Raw genomic sequence first — 12,984 nt, 5'->3', positions numbered from 1 at the left:
AATTTTTATGTTGTTTACAATATACATCCAGTGAATGTTCTCATCTCATTCGATGTGAGATCCAGATATGAGCAAGCGTCGTTTCATATTACCCATTTGATGTGACACGAAATCGATCAGCTAAGGCACAGGTCTGAAGTCACACTCCAACGGTTGTGATACATATTATGTTGTGACGATACTAGCTTGTATAATATTGCATGTCTTTAAAGTCACCTAATTACCTTTGTTACGGTCTTGTTTTAATATGTATGTTGCCCATGGTTAATTTTATAGCAGATATTGAGAGTATAATGCTCTATTAACCTTTGAAGGAATTTATAGCTGAGCCGTATTATCTGGTACAAAGTGTAATTAGTTCTAAGTTTAATAGCTTTTAAAAGACGTTAAAGAACCTTGACGTTCCATTATGGTTTCGAAACGCCTATTTACACAAAATGTAACGCGTGTATTTTGTATTTTTCATAATAACAATAAAATTTTTATCATTTAGGGTTAATCCAAAGTATTTATCCTGTATACTTCGATAGTGTTCCTTTTTTTTCGTTAAATAAATAAGGGATGTTATAATTTTAGCCACTATTGTTACGTTTTATTATAAGGAAATTTCGTTTCATTACCTATTTTTAGCAAAATATTATTTTTAGTATATTTATGAAAAAAATAGATTCTACAATCGATTTCCGTAGTATATTTATGAAAAAAATTAGATCCTACAATCGATTTCCAAAGTATATTTTTTTAATAAATTTCATTCAACTTTTATTTTATGATTTGTTTGCATTTTTTTCTAGATCCACACTTATCAATCAATGCTTTCCCTACTCTCTTCAACAATCCATTTTAGCATCCTTTCTTATCGCGAAAAAAAAAGTTACATCGAGCTGCATTATAACTCTCGCTAAAACATTGGCTTAGATCAGCCAATCCTGTTTTTACAAGAAAATATTTACTTATAGCAGGTGGCCTGATAATAGAATTCTAACTTTTCTATGTAATTCGATACGATTTAAATACTTTTTTTTAATAACCCTACACATTTTTAAATTGTTTAATTATTTACATTTTGACAATTCAATTATGAATGCATATCTATTGCCGTTGCGTTATCCGGCATTTTCAAGTTTGTTCAAATTATAACTAATGTTGTATGAATAAATATATGTAATTTTATGTGTGTGTGTGTATATATATATATAATCATTAACAAGTTTATAAATAATTTAAAGTTCATCGAGCAGAACTGCTTAGGTAATAAAATTTTAATAAAGAATTTGGTCGAAATAATCATAAATGATTTAAGTAATATTCGAATTTTAAAACATGTACAACCTTTATAACCTTCCTATCCTTCCGTTTCTGATGCTTCTAATTTCCGTTTTATAATCGAAATCTACCAATGAAAAATTCTGAGCCGGGAGGTATTGAAAATAATGTATACAGTGACGAAAAAAGAAAAGAAAATTAAGGGAGACCCGAGGTAAATGAGAAAGGGATGAGATAGCCCAGAGAGAGGCAGTGTAAGCTGATAACCTATTCCAAGGGCGAGCCAATGGAAAGATCTTGGCCAACTTTAAAGCCCCCAATGTCCCCATTGAGACCAAACCAACTTGCCATCCAATGTCCTATTGCAGTTCTGCAATCCTACAATAGCACTTAGGTCTCAATTCACTATTCTTTTTGGTCTATTTTAGTTTGTAGTTCTATTAAAATTGCGTTTAAGGCTAGCGCATGTCGGAATGTTCTAAAAACTTGAGATACTAAAAGACAATGGAAACTAGTCATTTGACTAGTGGATATTAGAGCATTAAATATAATGAGCATTATTTCATAAATATTATAGTGCACCCCTTATTCTAGCATATTCGAGTCTATAGCATTTATATTTATATTATCATTTATTGATTTATTGATCAGTGTATCTCCAAGCCAACAATGGATACAAGTAAAATTGTTATTCCTTATGCACCAGCCACCCTTTCAAAAATATCAGATTCTGAGTTGTTTAAAAAAATTATTTCTAAATCCTTAAAAAAAAAAATTAAACTATAAATCTCATAATAGATTATACCCAGTAAATTAAAAGATAATTAATATAGTTAATTTTTTACATTTTTAAAAATATTCTATGGAAGTTATCATTGAAACTTATTTTATGATTATCAATAATATTAATAAAAAATTACATTTAAACGATTATTCAGCTGAACGGTTCCTTCACCTAACTCCATGGCATAATCATAGGCTATAGCTAGACTATACCACCTTAGCTGGACTCATATCAACACCTTATAATGCCACAAGGCTATCAAAGGAAGAAGGCACACTATAGTATATATAATACATTCATTTACTATATATTTATTACCTATTGAATTATGTTTAATGGAGGGTACGAAAAAAAAAAAATAAAACGATTACAATTAGGTCGGAACTCCACAGTAATATTTAATAAAAATTACATTTTTATTTTTAATAACCTTATTTTAGTGATTTTAACCAAATAATTAGGACACAATAACCATGTTATTAAGCCATTCAATAAATTTCTTATACTATGAGAAGAAGAGCGCCTAAAAGTTTTTTAAAAAAAGAATTGCGTAAAATATTCGGACCGAAAATAAAATTATTTAACCGGAGAATTTAGGTAACTGTATCCGGTATATATAATTCAGGGAATAACATTGCGTCAAATAAGACGTGTAAGTTTGTAGAGCTTTACAACGAACGGATACTTAAATTGGTAATAAACACTTACCCGACGGGTAAACGTTTCAGGGGGTAGAACGAAGCGTAGGTTGGATGATAGCACAAACACTGATCTGGTAAATTTAGGTTTAGAAGGGCGTCATTCCCATGTTTCATGAACTTAGTGGAAATGAATGAAAACAATTATAATAAACATTCATCAATATTGAAAACGTTCAGAAAAATATATCGAACGAATCTCGTTAAAAGTATTATTTTATTGATTAGTAGTAAGATTCGCTTAGAATCGTTTTACTTTTTACAGAATAATTTTTAGATGTCTATGTTCCAGTTTTTTAAGTATCTTTTGTTGCTAGTTGTAGCAGCGTTTATGCTGTACGTGTTTTAATAAATTATCAGCTTTTCAAAAAAATATTCTCCTCAGTAAACGCGCCTGCAACATAATGTAAAAAATTCTGAAAAAAAATAGATAAAAAGAAAAATAACTTGTTATAATAAATATCATTATTCTAAAAAAGTTAAAGGGAATGTAAGCTGATCTTGCTACTTAAATAAATTTCAATTCTCTTTAAAAAAAATCGTTCCATATATATTTTTCTAAAATTTTTCAAATATTTATGACTGTTATTAATATTTTTAAATACTTCCATACTTCTTCGAACATGAAAAAAATAACTTTTACACCCAGATATATGAGCAAGAAATTACCAAAAAAATAATAAAATTCTGGATTTCTTTGCAAATATTTAGATATGAGATTTACTATCGTTGTATTTTTATGTGGTATCCATTCTTTGCGTATAGATAGGTAAAGTTAATGTTTTTAAATTACGAAAGTTTTTACATATTTAGTATCATATTTTTTTTTCTCAATATTTTGTGCCAAATTTACTGTAAATATTCTTGGAATTCTGTCTTTAGCTCAAAATATCGTTATTTAATCATACATGGACATACTAAACGCATTATTTATTGGATAATGTCATTATTTCATAAATTATTTATTTTCAGGATCTTCAGGTTGAATTGTTTTAAGTTTTCATGGTATCTTGTTGAATAATTTTAGCCCTTAAATAAAAATGGGCTGAGCTGTTCGCTCAATCGTAGCTGAAGTATCCAATGACAACCATGGCGCTGTAGAACCTAACTTTAGAATGAGGTTTGACCTGTACCTAATTCGTGCGATTTTTCAAAAACGGTTCATTGGGCTTTAAAACGCAGGACCCAAACTATGTTCTGAGAGAATGACCTTGGGCAATTATATTTACACCTTTTCGATCCCCCAATTTATGTCTGTCAAAGTTTTGAAACTTCTTACTTTCTTAAATAATTCCAGTAAGAATCGAAATTGGGATTCATCACTTCTTCATAAAATTCCCTTTCTTTTTGATACTTTATTCGTAAACAGCCGTCGCTCCTGAGAGCCCGAAACAATATCGATGCTACCATATTATGTATATGTAAGATCTTTAACTCTTCTAAACTTATTTGTCCCTCTGTGCGTCCCTTAGCTTGGTGGCTCAATATCCCTGCATGATACTACTCACCCACGATCCAGGATATATCTGTATATATAAGTAAATGTACATTAATTCCTGTCAATGAATTCTTATCTATAAAGTTTGGAAAACACGATAGTAAAAAAAATATTGCTCGATTGGTGTGCATACGCCTCATATATTAGATTTTTTAAATTAACGTCCGTTTATTATTATATTTATTGGCAATAACCCTTTAAGTATTACAATTAGCTGAAATATTACTATTTAATGATATACTTTACAAGCTTGGAATTGAGCCTTAAAAGACTGTATCGATCTGTAAGTTGAATAGCTCCTGTGATATTGAAATTATCACAAAATATGACTAGTTTTCATCGAACGTAGCATAATAATGGTAAAGCATCGTCGAAATAATTAATAGGTTGTGCTGAAAAAATGAAATTAACTAAATATTCCACCAAAAAATTTGATAACTGTAATTAACTTTTTAAAAAAATAAACAACTTATTTAATGTAAGATATAATGTGCTAAGAAAATTGTCTCTCGAAAAATATTGAATGTAGAGAGAGTTTTGTTAAGGCTCTATTCGAAGCTCGTAACCCATCTTATGATATGAAATATTTCATTTGAAGAATTTATTTGATTATTTTAAAGTATATCTACTAAGACAATTATATATTTAACTACAAAAATTATCGAAATTTTAAAAATATATTTTTAATAATGAAATGCTCATATTTTGAAAAATAATTAATAAGAATAAGTATTGAAAATATCACAAAAAATAAGGTAAAAAACTGTTAAAGTAGTTCCTAGTAGTAACAAAAAAAATGAATCCATTTTCTTTTATTTCTTAAATTAGAAAAAAAGAAATTAAAGTGTTCCATTTTCATTTTCGAAATCATGTCTCGCTACATTTCACTCAATGTATTAATTGTCTAAAGAAGCATACATTTCTTAGAAGGGATTACTGCAAGACACCATTTCCAGGACATCTAAATGCTACTCCATTTATTTTCAATTAGTCAAGTTCCATAATAATGTGGTTCGGTGAAAAGTGGTAAATTGTGGTTATATAGTTACGGAGTGTCGTTGACTTTTTTTTTTTAAATTATATCAAGAACTCAGCTTTGAAAAAAAGATAAAACAATTTAACTATAAAAACCTGATTAAATTGTTTAAGAAATTAATATTAAATCTGATGATATTGAAATATTTTCTTATTTATAAGTAAAAAAAATGAACCAATACACAAAACATCATCTTACTACTTATTCAAAATACCCTTAGGATTGATTTGTCTTTCTTTTTATGAGTGGTGCTTTGAAGAGAAGTGGTAACCTGATGGTGCCGGATCGAGTATATAAGATGAGAAATTTAATACCTCTCTTTGAGGATACATGCCATAAGGGCATGATTGAAAGCACTACTCCATGCAAAAAAAACGTATTATGAAATAAATTAAGTACTGTCAAGTAAACAAAGATGAATAAAGAATGCCTCTTTAAGTATTGTCAAAGTGATAGCTATGATAATTCTTTCATCATAATTTTAATTAAATATATAGCATTAAAAAAAAATATGCTTATAACTTTATTCATTTCAAGGTAGATGCATTCTAAAATACCTTTTAAAACCAACTATCATAAATTTTAAATCTTTCATTTAGTGTCTATATTTTATTTTTTGATAAATCTTTTATTTTAATATTTTATTTATTTTAAAAACGAAATTCTTTGACTTCTGTCAATTTTTAATGAAAATTCCAAAATGATAAGAAAACCAAGAGCAAGTTAATAAGCTTTATAATATAGCTGTACGATACAAAATATTATAGATTCTCACAAATATGAGGCCGATAAGAATAATATGGAAAATACGAGTGTTTATTTTACCAAGTAGTTAAATTCCCTTTATTATTTAAATGTTTGGAAAAAAATAGAAAAATTAGATTTTTTAAATAATTTTATAAGCGGTAATCATCCTAATTTTTTGGTTCAATCCTTATCCAGTTCCATCTGTCCTTGCAATCTACCTAGAAGATTAAAACGGTGGTGACCAAGATACCCTTTGTAAAATAAAAATGACAATTTGAGTTCTGGGAGTGGCCAGATGCTCCGGTCATGTAGAGTGATAACGGCTCTAGCGCACTTGCTCATCCTCCACTGGCTCATTATCGTATCAGCGCTGGGATCTTGGGAACCCTTACTCTATCCCTCATGCGTGGGCTCGGGAATCCTTAGGTCGAGATTGTAAATATTTTACATAATTTATCTTACTTAATTTAGTTATATTCATTTTTTTTCTTATGTACATATTAAGATTTTATGTATTTTAATATTTATATTTTACTTATTTTGCTTTTTTGTGTAAAAGAGTACAATTATTAATTATCGCTGTCACCCATTGCCCTAATTAGTGGAAGATTGTAATATTATCAATAAATGAAAACTTGCAATAAAAAAAATATTTATTCGGATAGAAACTTTCTGGGAGAATGGCTTATAGACTCAAAAGTATAAAATGTGAACTGTTTCGCCTTTCTTGTAAAAATTCTATAATTTATTGATTTTTATTATTCAATTATTATTGTCAGGTTAGATTCAATAAGAGAGACTGCCTCAAAATATTAACACTTTTAGGGTTCAAGGTAAAACTGTAGAGTTAAAATAAGTTTTGTTATTTTCATCCCAATCAGTAACGGTTTAAAGCCATTTAAATGATGTCCTATTCTTTAATTTCTGCAATTTTCATATAAATTATAGAAATCGAAAATTCTTCAATATTCATTAATTAATGCATTTTATTCATTTTCAGTAATTATTTAATTTTTATGTAACTTTTTCTGGTTCTAAGCCTGTACGGTTTATTGTTGAATATGCTAATCATGCAATTTTAAATAAGAATTTCTCACATTATTGTGAATATTACTCTATTTTTTAAAAATAAATTCAATTTAATTTTTATTACATAATGTATTTTATGTTGTTAAATATGAACAGGAAAGTCTTGAAGAATGTCAATAAATTATCGTATGTTTTTACTGTAACATCGTTGTATAATAAAGGTTAAAATACATGACAGAAATAGAACAGCTATTTTTACAGGTTTGAAATCGTTCGCTTGATTTACCGTTTCAGATCACGATCCCCGCAACGACCGTACAGCAAATTGTCGAGCCCAACCTCACGACTTCAAGGGCTGACGAAGGTCAATCGAAAAAAACCTAGGAGTCCATTCTGCCCGTCAGTCAAAATAAGGAAAATGAAAAATAACGAGGAAAAATTCAAATGATTTCAGCTCAAAATGAAAACGTTTAAACAGTATTATTGGGACATGATTGAAAAAGATTGTCCATCCATTAATTTCTTTTAATTAGTATTGTTATTTTACAATCCAGATATTGCTTTTATTTTTAGCGAATGAATAAATAAATACTACACTACAAGAAATTACTTACAATTCTAATTAAGATTGAAAATACACAGTACTGGTAATATAAAATAATTATTATTCTTACTTTAATTATATTTATATGGTCATTATCAGCAACATTAACATTCCAGATAATTAGCGCTAGTTATATCTGACTGTTTATAATCTAATTATACGACTAAGTATTATATAATAGAGAATGGACATGAAATCGATTGGATTGATATTTCAATTAAAATGATTTTAATCGTCTAGTTTGTAAAAGAACATACCTAAGATACTGTGTAATAATTTACATAATTTAATTGTATCTAAAATGAGTAAATTTTAATTTATATGCAATAGTTAAATCCAAATTTTATAAATAATTGAATTTATTTATTTTTGAATACTTCATTTATAACGAAACCTATATACATTTACATTAAGTGGTTTGAAAACTGGACTTGTGATATAATTTGGTAAATTGTAGGAAACATATTTCTTAAACTATTTTGATGTTCTGTTATAAAAATCAGCTCCATCATTTTTCAAGTTTCATTCTTATTAAAAAAATTGAGCTCAAAAAGTATTTTAATAAATTAACTCTAATGAAAAAACAGCAGTAGAGCTCCACTATTAAGGTCGGAAATTCCTCTAAATTTTATCATAAAAATAGATTAAATGTGTTTGAATAGTTTTATTAAAACTCTCTCAATTTTAAGGGAATTTAGAGGTGTATAAAACTTCAAAAATCGTGTAAAAAATTGAGATTGAAAATTTAAGACACGGAAAGTAGGAGGTGCACAACATCTTGAAAAATTTAAACAAAAAAAAAGGTGAGACTCGTAAAAGAAACTTACCAAACACTCAATCAAAACCTTATGGCAACCAATAAAACAGTAATTATTTTTGAAATATACAAGTCTAATGAACTACCCTTATATTTAGTACTGATTATTTCTATAATTATTTGTAGAAATCACAAATTAATGTTTTAATAATTAACAAAATCGATCTGTGGTTAACCATCTTCGGTTAACTCCGATTATTACAATAAAATATTTGTTTATATTAAAATAATAAAATTATTAAAAAATATTTATCATTGAATCTATTTTTAAAATAATTACTTTGAATTTACAAATTCAATAATTTTTCTCGTATTATTAATTTAGTCGATAAAAATTAAATATTCCGTTTGAAATTCCAATTTTTATTACTAAACCTTATCGTAGGTACGCTTTTTTGTTTTGTTTTTATATATATTTTATTCTTTAAAATTTATAAAATGATTCTACATAGACATAATTTAATAATCTAAAACATATATGCTGGGAAGCGATGAAAACAATCAGCGGCAGGCCGGGTTAATATCCTACTAGAAGGTGGTTAGTTAAATTGGCTAGTGGATCGGATCACTCATTATGGACCATTGAAAGCAGTTGCATTTAAAATTTCCTGAATTTGATGCAACTACGATGGATATATATTTATTTATACAATCGATTTAATTATAAATATAACACAGGCTCGATAGAAAATACATATGTTTATTATTGGCCAGTTTTTTTTTTTACATTCATTTGCATATGAATTAACTTATATATGAAATATATAATAAGAGGAACTATTGTGATCATTAAAAAAGTTTGAATTCAACATTTCGATGGAAATACACGTTTTTAAGGTCCTTTGAGTCAGAACAAAATGATCTGTCTGTGTGTGAATGAACTGCCAAAAAACGGAAAGTCGTACAAAACTGATATATATTAATTACATATTTAAGACAGATGTATACCTGGGATGTGACTGCAATTTTTTCGTTAAAATGGGCTTATTAGAAGTACCATTTTAATCGGTTTTTTTCAATTTTCTAAAAAACAGCTCTAACAGTTTTGATTAAAATGGGTGCGTTAATATAAAACGGATTTTTTTTCTCATTAAAATAATTTGACAGGTCCTAAATGCGATTTAAAAAAAAACCTTGCTCTAGAGTATCTTTAATTTTGTTTATTTGAAAAAAATATCCATCTCACATTCTTGCTAGTCACACAAAATGGATAAATAAAAAAAATCAAAGAATTTGATAATTTACTTATAAGGGTAAGAGGGAAAAGTTTTTTAAGCTTGATTTCCTGGGATAAGAATAGTAGTATAGAATTATATGCATTTTCGTTTTCTTTTTTTTTATGCTTTTTTAATTATCAGGTAATAGTTTATTAAAATTGATATATCATCTACTAAGACAGAATGCATATTTCGTGAAGACAGTAAGGCTTAGCATTATAAATACCATGTATGTTTATTCCATATTTTATTTTTTTCTCCTAGGAGCTTTCGTCGCTTTCCAGCAACAATGTTTGTAAAATAGATTTTTTTAGTATCCGTTTTTCAACATTAGTTAATAATGATTCTACTTAGGAGCCAAATGAGACTTTCGTTCAACAAATTACCATTGGACTCTAGAAATTTATTTCGTTATTTACGATATAAAGTGCTTTCTACTTTAAGTTGAATTAAATTTGATTAAGTAAAATTTTCTAGTAGATTAAAAAAAATGGTTGAAAAAAGAATGTGTGTGACATAAACTTTATTAAATTATATTATCTTAAAATTTTTTTTCTGAATACTAAACGGTATATGGTGCATATTTATTCTCTGCAACTTACAATAATTCATGATGTGTTAAATATATAATGTTTTACCATGTAAAATGTTATAAGTATAGAATTGTTATCAGGCCTATTTAAAGTTATGTTAAATGTTAAATGCATAAGAGCTCCTTGCGGATTTTCTGAGCTACTTCGTTTTATAACCTTTCCTTCTAAACCTTCATGTTATTGTTTACTTATAAGTTTTTATTAATGCAATTTATTAACACATGCCTAAATTGAGTGAAAAGTGGAGGTTGTGTGAAAGTTTGATCAATGAGTGTTTTGTTGATCTTCTAACTTGTGAGGAAGAAAAGATGAGCGAACTAACAACTATCATTGCATTATAATTACTATTATAATGCCATTTATTTATATTTATATAATTATAATGTCATCTATTGCTTTATTAGTTTTAAAAAGTTCCAAAACAATAATAAATTAATCCAAACACAAACTACGAGCCGGTAGCATGACAACAAAATGGTGACGAGCTTAGGTGGACTGTTGTGTGACGTCATTTTCCATTTAACAAACCTAGTAACAGACTTTCAACCATGTTATATCATTTAAACATGTTAAAAGAAGGAAAATTTCTCCATTTAACATATTAAACTAAAGATCTTGAATACCTCTAATATCTATTTAATAGCATATTGTCCCAACCTTCACTTATTTCATTAATATTTAATGTACATTCTAATGTCCAAACTATGAACAGAAAGCATAAGTTTAATATTCAATTATTGTAACTAAGGGTAGTTATTTCTCGGTATATATTAACGTTTACAAATTAAATATTAGTATTTTAGTTTTATAGTCAGGGCCGCTCTGTTAATCGTTTTTTTTTTTTTTTTGTAACGTTTCTAATTTACGAAGTTACAGGAGTATATTAACATTAAAAATTCAGTAATGAAATAAAATTAAAGTTAATATTTGTTATATGATTCTTTTTTTAATAACTTAGAACAATCAGAATAATTAAAGAATGGTTAATATTCACTATAACCTAATTTATCAAAAACGTGAACACAAAAATTTAAATCTTCAATACTTTCGCCAATGATATGAAGAAGTTTTATATATGATATTATTATCATGAACATAGTAACATTCATCATGATTATCCCATATTTAGTAAGTTACACTGTCAAAGTAACGTAACAAATTCACTCTTAAACATTGGGCAAGAGTTGCCTCAGTGATTCTTCAGTAGAAATATGTTCGCACTAATTAACCTGAGTTAGTACATTATGTTTTGTTAAAAAAATGTATTGGTTTTATTTTGTTATACTCGAAACAACGTTCCAAAGCTTCCTTTAGATCAATGGGCCTTAAAAGCTTAGTGAGACTTAAAATTAAGTCGAACATATTCAGTTTTAGATTGAATTACTACAAGTGTACTTGTTCAGTTTTATTGGAATCTTTTAATTTTTTTAGATTGTAACTTTTTTTCTTCTTTTATTAAATCCTCCTCGTATTATTTTTATTTATTCTTTCTGTGCTTTTAATACCTCTTTCTCTGACTATTGGATCGAACATATTTTTCAGGATTCAGATTTCACTTGGAAAGTTCTTTAGATAAGTATATACATTTAAGCTTTTGGTATTTTATTTTTAACTCTAATGATTTTGATAATAAGTCACAATAACTTCTAAAATTATCAAAGTTTTATTTTATTTTATTTTTTACCTCCTACAAATGCAAGAAATAAAATTCCCGATGTAATCATTTAAAAACAGATCATACAAATTTTTAATTCGAACTCTCTAATTTGAATTTTTGTATGACAACTATTTTCAATTTTTCTAACTAAATTTATTGTTGTTTTGGAATGTTTAAATATGCTGTTTAAAAATATGAAAGTTTTGAAAATATTGTAGCTTCTATTCTGAGTATAAATTGTTAAATTCTAAAAAAAAAAGTGAACCACAAATAAAACATTAAAAGGGATAAAATCCTATCAATATTATCTTGGCAATAAGAGAATTGACTGTTAATTACTTATAATTAATATTTTTCATGAAATTATATCTATTTCATTAGTCAGTTTATTAATTTTTAACGAAAGTTACATGTTACGCTTATGATTTAAAAAAAATATACATATTTGAACCAAGTAAAAAGTAAGAGATAATTAATTGATTCAGCAATAAAAATCTAATCATTATAGGAAAAAAGATAGGAGTATTCCTTGCAACAAACGAACAAAATGAGTTCAATATATGTACAGGTATTTATAACAATAAATAAAGATTATACGTTTTTATAGTTTTTATTCCTCCTAAATAACTTTATGATTGAAGTCGTCTGTCGGAGAAATTATAAAATGGTTTGAAGAATCCTAATTTTATTCTGCAAGTATGAAGTATTAATGAACTTCTGAATAATTTATTAATAAAGAATTTTAAAAAAGATTTCTTATTAGCGTGCTTCGTTTATTTTAGTTTGAGCATCAAAAGTTAGAATATTTTGAAATTACGTAGATATACGGATATACGAAAATAGACGGACTTACATCTATTATCTACGAGTAGGTTTTAATTTTTGATGAATTTTATTTTTATTAATTGTTAATTTATGTTAGATATTTACTTAATATTGTGAGTATACACACACACACAAACAGAAATATATATGTCTGATATAAACATTTAAGAAATGTTATACATTTCACATTTTTATTTGTATAATAAACTCTCT

The 12,984-nt window shown here is 27.0% G+C and overlaps 1 protein-coding gene across 1 annotated transcript in view; it reads right to left on the bottom strand.

Annotated features, from left to right (window-relative positions):
* The window catches only part of LOC106685483 (uncharacterized), a 35,976-nt gene that overhangs the window by 22,917 nt on the left and 75 nt on the right, over positions 1-12,984 (bottom strand). The gene's annotated exons all lie outside the window — the stretch shown is intronic.

Source organism: Halyomorpha halys, unplaced genomic scaffold (assembly GCF_000696795.3).
Source record: "Halyomorpha halys isolate HHAL.00 unplaced genomic scaffold, Hhal_1.1 Scaffold33.1, whole genome shotgun sequence".
NCBI classification, from domain to species: Eukaryota; Metazoa; Arthropoda; class Insecta; order Hemiptera; family Pentatomidae; genus Halyomorpha; species Halyomorpha halys.
The sequence above is the reverse complement of the archived record's forward strand: the minus strand, read 5'-3'. Positions and strand labels throughout refer to the sequence as shown.